Source organism: Equus asinus, chromosome 3 (genome assembly GCF_041296235.1).
Source record: "Equus asinus isolate D_3611 breed Donkey chromosome 3, EquAss-T2T_v2, whole genome shotgun sequence".
NCBI lineage: Eukaryota > Metazoa > Chordata > Mammalia > Perissodactyla > Equidae > Equus > Equus asinus.
Window position 1 is genome coordinate 77,800,391 of NC_091792.1, and position 12,529 is coordinate 77,812,919.

At 35.0% G+C, this 12,529-nt stretch overlaps 1 pseudogene; it reads right to left on the minus strand.

The window, feature by feature from the left end:
* LOC123276148 (regulator of DNA class I crossover intermediates 1-like) overlaps positions 1–12,529 on the minus strand; it is a 60,892-nt pseudogene that overhangs the window by 29,932 nt on the left and 18,431 nt on the right.

A 12,529-nucleotide genomic window follows, 5' to 3' on the forward strand; every position in this document is an offset into this window, starting at 1 on the left:
GCTGCCTGAGGCTGAGATATTTGGAGCAAGCAAAAACCATCCAGAAATTTCATAGAGAGATCCAGAAAACAAAAAGGTACAAGAGGCTTTGATAAACTCCCAGACCCTCCTGGTGGTCTGGAAGGTTGCATACATGTGTAAGGCTGAGTGCAGACTCAGGAGAGACCAGAAAGAGCTACAGGTATCTACTCATCCCTGGCTGAGTGTAAGGTCTTGTGCAAGGGGGGAAGCCTTGTTAGCTGAAGGTACTTAAACACAACCTCCAACTAATCATTGGTTGGCCTCTAAGCACTGCTTAGAGGGAAATTTATACCTTTTAATGCCTGTATTAGGAGAGAAGAAATATATCAAATCAGTAAGTTAAGCTTGCACTTTAAGAAACTAAAAAAAGACAGGCAAACTAAGCCAAAAGCAAGCAGAAAAAGGAAATCATAAACATTAGGGCAGAGATCAATGGAATGAAAAACAGAAAAATAGAGAAAACTGATAAAACCCTAAACTTAGTTCTTTAAAAAGACCAATAAAATTAGCAAATCTTCAGCTACACTGACCAAGAAAAAAAGGAGAAAAGACACAGACGTAGAACTCAAAAAGGGACATCAACACCAACCTAACAGAAACTGAAAGGATTTCAAGGGAATACTATAAATCACCTTATGCTAACAAATCATACAACTTAGATGAAGCGGATTAATTCCTAGAAAAACACATATTACTACAACTGATTCAAGAAGAAATTAGAAAATCTGAATAGATCTTTACACAAGTAAAAAAAATTAGTAAAAAGCCTTCCCACTAAGAATAGCCCTGATGCAAAAACATCTAAAGAATCCACAAATTCTTCTATTAAATAGAGCAAACACTTTACACTTTATTATATGAGGCCAGTATTATTCTGATATGAAAGCCAGACAAAAAACATAAGAAGAAAAGAAAAATTCAGACCAATTTTCCTAATGAATATGGATGCAAAAATCATAAACAAAATATTAGCAAACCAAATCCAGCATTACATGAAGAGGTTTATATATAATGACCAAGCAGCTTTTAACCCAGGAGTGCAAGGTAGTTTAATACTTCAAAATACGGTAATATATTACATGTTAATAGAATAAAGGAAAAAACTAGATGATAATCTCAAGGGACACAGAAAGAGCATTTGACAAAATCCATGGTAAAAACGTTCAATGAACTAGGAATAGAAGGGACTTTCCTCAACCTGATAAAGGGCACCTACAAAAAAACCTACAGCTAATATCATAGTTAATAGTGAAGGCTAAATGCTTTTTCCCTAAGAGTGGGAAAAATGCAAGCATGTCCACTCTTGTCACTGCTATTCAACACTGTACTAGAGGTTGTAGTCACTCAGGCAAGAAAAACAAGTAAAAGGCAACCAGATTGAAAAAGGAGAGATAAAAACACCTTTATTTATAGACAACATAATCCAGTATGGTGAAACTCCTAAAGAATCCACAAAAATACTACTAGAACTAATAATGATCTCAGCAAAGTTGAAGGATACAAGATCAATATACAAAAATTAATTGTATTTCTATACACTAGCAATGAACAATCCAAAAATGAAATTAAGAAAATAATTCAATTCACAACAGCATAAAAAGAATAAGATACTTAGAAATAAATTTAACAAAAGCAGCACACTGCTTATATATTGAAAACTACAATACATTACTGAGGGGCCAGCCCAGTGGCCAAGTGGTTAAGTTCACACGCTCCACTTCAGCGGCCCAAGGTTTTGCCGGTTCGGATCCTGGACGCGGACATGGCACCACTCATCAGGCCACAGTGAGGCAGTATCCCACATGCTACAAGTAGAAGGACCCACAACTAGAATACATAGCTGTGTACTGGGGGGATTTGCGGAGAAAAAGTAGGACAAAAAAAAAAAGGATTGGCAACAGTTGTTAGCTCAGGTACCAATCTTTAAAAAAAAAAATACATTACTCAGAGAAATTAAAGAAGATCAAACACAATGTAATATGGTTCAGCCATAAAAAAGGAAATCTTGCCATTTGTGACAACATAGATGAAGAGGGAGAACATTATGCTAAGTGAAATAAGTCAGACACAGAAAGACAAATACTATATGATTTCACCCATACATGGAATCTAAAACGTCACACTCGAAGCAGAGAATAGAATGGTGGCTGCCAGATGCTGGGGAGTAGGGGAAATGAGATATTAGTCAAAGGGTACAAACTTCCAGTTATAAGATGAGTAAGTTATGGGGATCTAATGTACAAGATGATGACTATAGTTAATAATACTATATTGTATACTTGTAAATTGCATATTTGTTAATAGAACAGATCTTAAGTGGTCTGATCACATACCCAAAAATGGTAACTATTTGAGGTGATGAATGTGTTAATTAGCTTGACTGTGGTAATCATTTCACAATGTATATGTATAGCAAATCATCATCTTGAACATCTTAAATATATACAATTTTTATTTGTCAATTATATCTCAATACATCTGGAAAAATAAAACTCTTCAAACACACTGGAAGGTTCTCTCATGCCCCTCCAAGTCCACACCTCCCAACAGTAACCACCATTCTGAGTGCTATCACCATTCATTAATTCAGCCAGGTTCTGAACGCCACATAAATGGAATTACACAATGGTCCTCTTTTTGTGTTGAGATTCTTCCATGGAGATGCTTGTTACTGCATGTATCAGCAGTTTATTTTTTTTCATTTCTGTGTATTATTTCACTGCATGAATATTATATAATATTCTATTCTTTTGTGTGTGTGTGAGGGAGACTGGCCCTGAGCTAACATCTGTTGCCTATCTTCCTCTTTTTGCTTGAGGAAGATTGTCACTGAGCTAACCTCTATGTCAATCTTCCTCTATTTTATGTGGGATGCCACCACAGTGCGGCTTGACAAGTGGTGCTAGGTCTGCACCTGGGATCCAAACTTGCAAACCCTAGGCCACCGAAGTGGAGCATGCAAACTTAACCACTATGCCACCAGGCCAGCCCCATAATATTCTATTCTTAATGGACATCCAGGTTAGTTCAAATTTGGGACTACTATGAATAAAGCTGTTACGACATTCAAAAAAAAAAATGAATAGGAGAAACATTTCATGTTCATGGATTGGAAAAATCACTATTGTTAAGATGGCAATTTTCCCCAAATTGATCTACAGATTCAATACAATCCCTATCAAAATCCAAGTAGGCTTTTTTTATTTCCAGAAACTGACAAGTTGATGCTAAAATTTATATGGAAATGCAAAGGACTAAGAAAAGCCAAAACATTTTCAAAAAAGAACAACAAACTGGAAGACTAATACAGTTCTCAATTTCAAAACATACAGTAAAGCTATAGTAATCAGGGCAGTGTGGCGCTGACATAAAGATAGACATAATTAACCGATGGAACAGAACTGAGATTCCTGGGGGAAAAGAAAAACAACTTACATTTTTGGTCAATCGATTTTCAACAAAGGTGCCAAAGCAATTCAGTGGGGAAAAGATATTCTTTCCTTTCCACAAATGCAAATGGTGAATTTAGACCCTTACCTCACACAATACATAAGAGTTAACTCAAAACAGATCATAGACCTAAATGTAAGATCTAAAACTACAAGACAGAAAAAAACATAGGAAAAAATCTTCATGGCCCTGGCTTAGTCAAAGACTTGTTAGCTATGACAACACACAAACAATTTCTAAATGAAAAAATTAATAAACTGTATTTCATCAAAATTAAAACCTTTTTTACTTCAAAAAGACACCACTAAGGAAAGGAAAAAGGTAAGCATTTCACCAAAGATACACAAATGGCTGATAAGCACATGAAAAGATGCCAACATCATTAGTCATTAGGGAAATGCAAAATTAAAACCAAAGTAAGATACTATTACATATTGACTAGAATGGCATATACTTTAAAAGACTGACTTTACCAAGTGTTGTCAAAGGTATGCTGCAACTGGAACTTTCATACACTGCTGATGCGATGTAAAATGGTACAAATCACTTTAGAAAACAGTTTGCCAGTTTCTTAAAAATTTAGTCATATACCTACCATAGGACCCAGCCATTCATAGATATTTCCCCAAGAGAAATGAAAGCATATGTCTAAACAAAGACTTCTATATGAACTTTCATAGCAGCTTTATTTGGAATAGCCAAAACTTGGAGAAAAAAGCCAAATGGTCATCAACAGATGAATAAACTGTGCTATGGCCATACAATGGAATACTACTCAGCAATAAAAAGGAATGAACCATTGATATACACAACCAACGACATAGATGAATCTCAAATTATGCTAGGTCAAAGAAGCTAGACCAAAACAAGGAAAACATACTGTATTAATGCAATTTATATAAAATTCTAGAAAATACAAACTAATCAACAGTGATAGAAAGCAGATCAGCAGTTGCCTTGGGATGGGAGTAAGGGATGTAAAGTAGCCAGAGGAAGGGATTACAAAGGTGCCCAAAGAAACTACTGGGGATGATGAATGGTCATTATTTTTGACATATGTCACAACTTACCAAAGTGCACATTTTAGATAAGTTCAGTTTATGGTATGTTGATTATACATTAATAAAGTGTGAAAAAAAATAGACCTAAGGACAAAGAGGAAACAAAAAGAACTGTTATATGGCTATTAGAATTCTAGGCAAGAGGCAGTGGTGGCTTAGACTGAAATGGAACCTGTAGAGATGTAGACATGAGTAGATAACTTTAAAGTTTATTAGAATACAGAATTGACAATACTTTGTGAAACAGATATTGGGAGCTGAAGGAAAGGAAGGAATCAGGTACAACTTTTTTTTAGCTTAAGCAAGTGAGTGAATAGTGGTGCCATTTACTGAAATGAGGAAGACTGAGACAGAATTACAGAGTCAAAGTTTCTCACTATGATTACCAAGAGTGATTCAAACTGGTTTTACAAGTTTAATGTCTTTTAAAACAACGAACCAGATTTTAAATACGGACACCTAGAAAATAAAAATGGGGCACTGATCAACTACCATAAATATGAAAAAAAAATTATTATGTTTATGATAAAGAAAAAGAAAGTAGTAATTCATAAAACAGGGATTATAAAACAGATGCAAAACACCTTGGCCCAAAATATTTTTTAAAATAAATAAATGAAAGGTAGATATGTACATCAGAAAATCGTTACTTATAACTACTTTAATTAAATGCTACATTTTACTTACAGTGTTTTTTTTTCCTTAGAAGTTTTACTTAGGTCTGTTTACGTTTCTAACTAAAAATACTTCTGTCCAGTAAAATCAAATTAATAACTCAAAGAAAGCATGCTACAGGTTCTTTATTTCCTTCAACATCTTTGCTTACCTGTTTAATCTTTCAAATAATGTTCCAAATTGTGCTGTTTTATATGATGGACTGAAAGCATCTTGATTTTTGTTTAATTTGGAAATCACTGAATTAGAATAATTAACATTACTGAGCTAAAAAAAAAAGGAAGAACCTGCCAAAAGGGTAAATGTACATATATACAATTTAAATAATTTACCGTAAAACCTCATTTAAGTAGACATCTATAGTTTAAAAATGTACTTTTTAGTCTAAAAGAAAGAGCGTCCTTATTGAAAACAAAATAAATACTGTTCTAATAATGAAAGCAGTGTCAGTATTTGAATGACTGCTAAAATAACAGGGTTGATCTATGGTGAGCTAACCATTTTCTCAGAGGTAAAAAAAGATTAAAAAAAAAAGACCCGGAACACCAAGATCTTGAGTAAATAAAAGTTAAATATCGCTGACAGAAAATAATGATTTCTCCCAAGGAAACAACTGTACTTATCTCAGTTCCTCCATTTACTAAGTAATTTTAGACTGCTACTTTAATCTTTTTTTTAAAAAAAGATTTTATCTTTCTTCTTTCTCCCCAAAACCTCCCGGTACATAGTTGTGTATTTTTAGTTGTGGGTCCTTCTAGTTGTGGCATGTGGGACACCGACTTAGCATGGCCTGACGAGCTGTGCCATGTCCACGTCCAGGATTCGAACCGGCAAAACCCTGGGCCGCCGTAGTGGAGTGCATGAACTTAACCACTCGGCCACAGGGCCAGCCTCTGCTACTTTAATCTTTCTGAATATCGCTACCACTGAGTGCAAAACGGGGAAAGTAGGGAAAGACTCTTGTGAAAAGCAGATGTGATAACCCATTTGTTAATGAGGAAGGTGCCATATAAAGATATTATAATGGCCCAACACTAATCTATCCAGCAATAATAATTCATATCTGTAGTATATTTTATGTATAAGCCATGAAACACAGAAACGAGACGTCCAAAGACAAGCAATGACAGAAAGAGTCAGAAAAAAAAAGACGTGCAGGCAAAAAGAGATACTAAAAGTCTTTTTTTAAAAAAAGGTCTAAAATCAACAAAAGCTGAAAATAAAGTCTGATAACACATCTCATCTCAGCCTCAGAGAGACAGTGTCAATGGTGCAGGGACAATGTCATCCCTTGAAGCGAGAAACACACAAACAAATCAAAACAGAAGAGAATATTATATATTGGCTCAATACTACTTCTCCAGGGACTAGTAAGCCCCAGACCACTTTTTATTCTAACCTGTTTTTCAACTCATTTTCTTATGTAATTTATAGTCTCATTTTAATTTTCCTGAAATCTCTCCAAATATATATCCAAATAAATAAATTCCCTAATACTTCACAATGTGACACCACACCTTACCAGGGACGTTAGCTTCTCTTTTCTCTCTTCTGCCATATGAAGTACAACATTATTTACCCCTTTGGAGATAATCACTAACCTGCAGTCTCTAAGTAGAAGATTATTCAAGTATAGATTACACAGGGTCTCATTCTCTATCCTATAAACTATTTAACAAAGCAAGGATGAGTTAAAGCTGATGTAGGATGCAAGTTTTAGTCTTATAAAATACAAATGGAACGGGTAACTGAATGTTTTTCATTGCATCACTCGAAAATTATTGGGGGGCCAGCCCAGTGGCATAGTGGTTAAGTTCCCACACTATGCTTCGGCGGCCCAGGGTTCACTGGTTCAGATCCTGGGCACAGACCTACATACCACTCAACAAACCATGCTGTGGCAGCAACCCATATACAAAATGGAGGAAGAGGGCCACAGGTGTTAGCTCAGCAACAATATTCCTCAAACAAAAAGAGGAAGACTGGCAACAGATGTTGGCTCAGGGCCAATCTTCCTCACCAAAGCAACAACAAAAAATTATTGGGTCCTTAAATTAATAAGCCTAGCACAATACTTCATTTTCCCTTCTCTGAAAAGCAGAAAACATACTTCAATAAAATTGAATATCATTACATATTGTATATAACTATAATACTGTAATATATAACTATAATTTATAAATTATAAATTTGCTAATTATAAATTAATTTAGAAATAATACACAAATATGACATAAAACCACCTCATGCTAAAAATGGGAGAGATTCAAAACTAAATATTCTTGTTAACCTTGTTAACAAGACAGAGTGTTTACATAACCATTTTACTCACTACCATTATATATTAGTATAGTAACCTTTAATAATTTTATATTTTTTAACTCTATGTAAACTTAGTAAAAGATCATTTCTTGGTATGTTCTATGGCACATATATTTCAAACTTCAAAAATTTGGATGTTTTTATAATTTTAACTTTAGAGACTACAACGATTGAATGTTTTAGCACTAAATATCTCTATCTATATACACATATGTGCATAGTCTTGGATGGAAGTGCATATAACCAGCTATCTTTCAAATCATAGACAGAATCAAGCCATCACAACTTATACTTTAACAGATTACTATGACATCACTAAGATTATGTACTGCTATTCACAGGATCCTTTCCATATCATGTATACTGGGCCATCATGACATCACCAACTACTCCTTTACTGTGATTACAATCAAGTATTACATAACACATTGAACTATGGTCAATTTTACTATCAATAATTTTATAAAAAGATGGTGATTTCAAAGACTTTTAAAGAACATTCCAGTTTTGGGATTCATAATCTTCTACAGCCCAGAGAATTAAGTTTTTGACCTAAGAAGAATTATTATACTTAATTTCTCTCCTAATTTGGCTATATCTGTAGCAAGCCACAACTAATATTTTTTCAATCTATAAAAAGAAAAAAAGAGCATATCACAAAAATATAAAATGCTAAGAACTAGTGATTGAAAGGGACCTGTTCACAAACAACCAACCCACTAACTGGGAAAAAATATTTGCAAGTCGTATATCTGACAAAGGCTTAATATCCATAATATATAAAGAACTCACACAACTCAACAACAAAAAAATCAAACAACTCGATCAAAAAATGGGCAGGAGACATGAACAGACATTTCTCCAAAGAAGATATACGGATGGCCAAATAGGCACATGAAAAGAAGTTCATCATCGCTGATCATCAGGGAAATGCAAATCAAAACTACACTAAGCTATCACCTTACACCCATTAGAATGACACAAATAACTAAAACAAATAGTAACAAATGTTGGAGAGGTTGTGGAGAAAAAGGAACCCTCATACACTGCTGGTGGGAATGCAAACTGGTGCAGCCACTATGGAAAACAGTACGGATATTCCTCAAAAAATTAAAAATAGAAACACCTTATGACTCAGCCATCCCACTACTGGGTATCTATCCAAAGAGCTTGAAGTCAGCAATTCCAAAAGTCCCATGCACCCCAATGTCCACTGCAGCATTATTTACAATAGCCAAGACATGGAAGCAACCTAAGTGCCCACCAACAGATGACTGGATAAAGAAGATGTGGTATATATATATACAATGGAATACTACTCAGCCATAGAAAAGAACAAAATCGTCCCATTTGCAACAACATGGATGGACCTTGAGGGAATTATGTTAAGTGAAATAAGCCAGATAGAGGAGGACAATTTCTGTATGACTCCACTCATATGAGGAATTTAAAAATGTAGACAAAGAGAACAGATTAGTGGCTACCAGGGGAAAGATGGGGTGGGGGGTGGGCACAAAGGGTGAAGGGGTGCACCTACAACACAACTGACAAACAATAATGTACAAATGAAATTTCACAAGATTGTAACCTATCTAACTCAATAAAGACTTTTATTTAAAAAAAGAAAGGTACCTGTTCATTCTGCTTTTTTCATATGCAACTTTCTGAGGACTAGGCACTATTCTGGGAATAAAATTTTGTCTTGTAATATCTCTGTTAGAAGCTAATTCTGCTGACAAAGATGGTGGTGTGAAGCTGCAGTTTTCTATTCTGCTCAATTGAGGTTCGAACATTGTATATGAGTCCATGACTTGTGAGGACTATAGGAAAGAAGACACAATCATGTGATTTGCCAAAATATATAAACTAGAGATGAGGAAAGTTAAAATAAAAGTGAAAAAGGTCACGAGTTAGAGAAAAAGTCCCAAGTAAAGGCAAGTCATCAGTAACTGACAGTCCTTACTAAGACAAGAGAGGTTATCAACTAAGATTATACTTAAGAGCTCCTTTCCATCTGCCTTTCTCACCGATGGTCCCCTCTACCCTCAAGCTCCATTCCTACATGTCGTTTCCTAATGACAGGAAATCTAAGTTTCATTTATCTACAATTCAGGTGAAAGATTTCCAAGAGATTTTAGTATCACTGCCATTATCTTTCTGACGTAGCTTAACTTTGGCTATTCAAAGGAAAGAATAATTAATAATATGGCATTGGACTTTCACATTTCAAGCTTTAATCACAATCTATGTGTTTTCTAATTGATTAAAATCTTATTTGCTAAAAAATAATTATCTGAAATATACTTTGAAAGAAAAATAATCTTGGGATCAACATGAATATTGAAAATCACAATTTGATATAAAATGAAATAGTCTGGTCACCACGTTTGAAAACATGAATCGCTCAATGATCACATGAACCCAAAGTAGAACTCCCCAAATGAATTATCCTTTGCAGCTCTTCAGTGACAGGCAGAATCAAATGCTTTGCACACAAAGGCCTAGTCTACATTACCAGAACTCCAAAGGGTTTCTCATAAGCAATCATTAAAATATTCTTAAGGTATAGGTTTCTTACATTAAAAACTTCTAAAAGAACAATTTTAAAGACTAAAAATTTTTTTTAAAGGATAACTAATTTTCTCTGATTCTCAAAAAATTTATATCACTTGATGGTGAAACTGGCAGAAAGTGAGCCACTGATGATTAAGTAGCTAGGAACAAAAGTTTTTTTCCCTTTTGCAATTACTGATTATAGCTTTTAGCTGTTTAACCCACTCATTGTTAATTGTGCTGTTTAGGCAATATGCGGACTCCCGCTAGGCTCCTATAGGTAACATCTTCCTGGTGCCTGCATCACCATGGTAATGCGTGTGTGAGCTGTTTTTCAGGAATTAGAACTCCTTGTCCACTTCAGGCCAGTTGAGACCACCAACTCATCAACTGGGCCCACGGAGATGTCCGACAGGTGACCTTTTAACTTGAAGAGGCTAAAAACTCTACCCTCACATCATGCCAATGTCGCCATTTTGTGAACATGGGTCCTATGAAGAGGCATGAAGTCTGACTACGCTTGTGCAGATCATCATTACCTCACCTCTCCTCACCTCCAATCACCTCTCTCCACATTTCAGACCATGTTGACCCCGTCCCATATATATCCCTGAGTCTCTGTTTTCAGGGAAGCAAATTTCAGGCTCATGAGCTCGCTTCCTCACATGGCTACCTTGTGAGTAAACCCTCTCTCTGCTGCTATCTCGTCATCTCAGTGTTTGGCTTTCTGGGCGGCGGGCAAAAATGAACCTGGTTGGGTAACAGTGGCATGTCACAATTGTTAAAATAACTTAAAAATTTTTTTGTTTAACTCTCACCTTAACTGGGCCAAGTTCTTCCTTGCTGCCTTGTCTTTGATAGTGTAAACTAATGAAAAGAAAATGTAACAGTTAAACACATAGGTGGCAATAAAATTGATTATCTTTTATAAATATTTAAAATTCATACTGTTCTATACAAATATGAAAACATATGGAACTCTTAAGTAAATCATTCCAGGGTTATAATATTACTGTGTTTTATAAAAATTACATTATTACTAGAGAGAGATTTTTATGATAAGGAAAGTCAAACTATGCATCCAAAAAACACTTAGCATGGATATTAGTTCATTGACAAAGGTCTTAATAGTTTAATAATACTGCTAACAGTCAAACAAACAAAAACTGGAGCTAGGATAATCCCTTTATACATTTTCCAATGAATAAAACAGAGTTGATAATGACTCTTTCAAATACCTAATAATATACAACCTAGCTAAAACCTACTTGTTTTCCATATCATCAATGCAGAGGTTAGACGGGACAAGATGAGGCGACATTGGAAGTTCTAAATCATGTTTTCTCAGGGGCATTTTTATGTCTCTATTCATATTCACATGGATCGGTTTTCTCACAGTTTCTATAATGAAAAAGTTGCAATTAAAAATTAAGAATGAATAATAAAATCTTTTAAAAGCATTGGTTGATATACCATGGTCATTAAGTAAATGTACATCTTAGATATTTACTAAAACCACCTATATACTATACATGATAGAAGACATTACAGTACTAGCAACTATCACAGATAATTCAAATCATCTTTTTCTTCATCATCTTACATTCTCCTCATGAAAGGGGCCCTACAAATTTTGCTTTATTTTTTGATTCCTTCAAAACTTCCCTAACCCCTAGACTGTATCAGTTGCTATATTACACTTTCCCATAGCACTACATATGTTCTCTATTATAGCACTTACCATAGTTTACTGTACTTGATTAACTCTATCTCCCTCACTAGATTTTTAAACTTTAGATGCAGCAGCCTTGTCTCTCCTTATAGACGATATAACTATTTTGACCGTGAAGTGGACTAAGGAACAAATGGGAGATGAGAGTGAAAGGGCATAGCAGGAAAGAGAAAGGACCCAGAGACACCTTTACTTGTCTAATAGGAGAAAATTCAGTATGTGTAAATATCAATGGAAAGCGGAAGTAAATGGAATCCAGATCACAGACAGAGAGACCTTCCTTTGATCAGAGGGAATTACTTCTGTAGTTAGAGGAGGGAAAGAGAAGATGGATGAAGAAGGAAGGTCGTTTATAGAACTGGTGGTAGAAATTTGAGATAATTCTCATCTGATAGCTTCTATTTCCTCTGAACTATGATACAAGGTCATTTAACGAGCATGAAGTGATAAAGAATAGTGTTGGGAAAGAGAGGTTTGGGGAGGTAAAGGAAGAAGGTATGAAATTTTCAAAGAAGAGAAAAGTGACACGATTAGAGATCAACACCTTGGGAAGAGCCATGTGTCTTTCCCTTTCTGATAAATATTCAAAAGAATGATCCAGATAGAGTTAGATTACTTTTTAAAAATAGTCTTGGGACAGCCTTCATTCATAGTTTATTTATTATTGAGTGTCTATGTTATTGCTAGAGACAGTTCAAGGCACAGGAGATAGAAA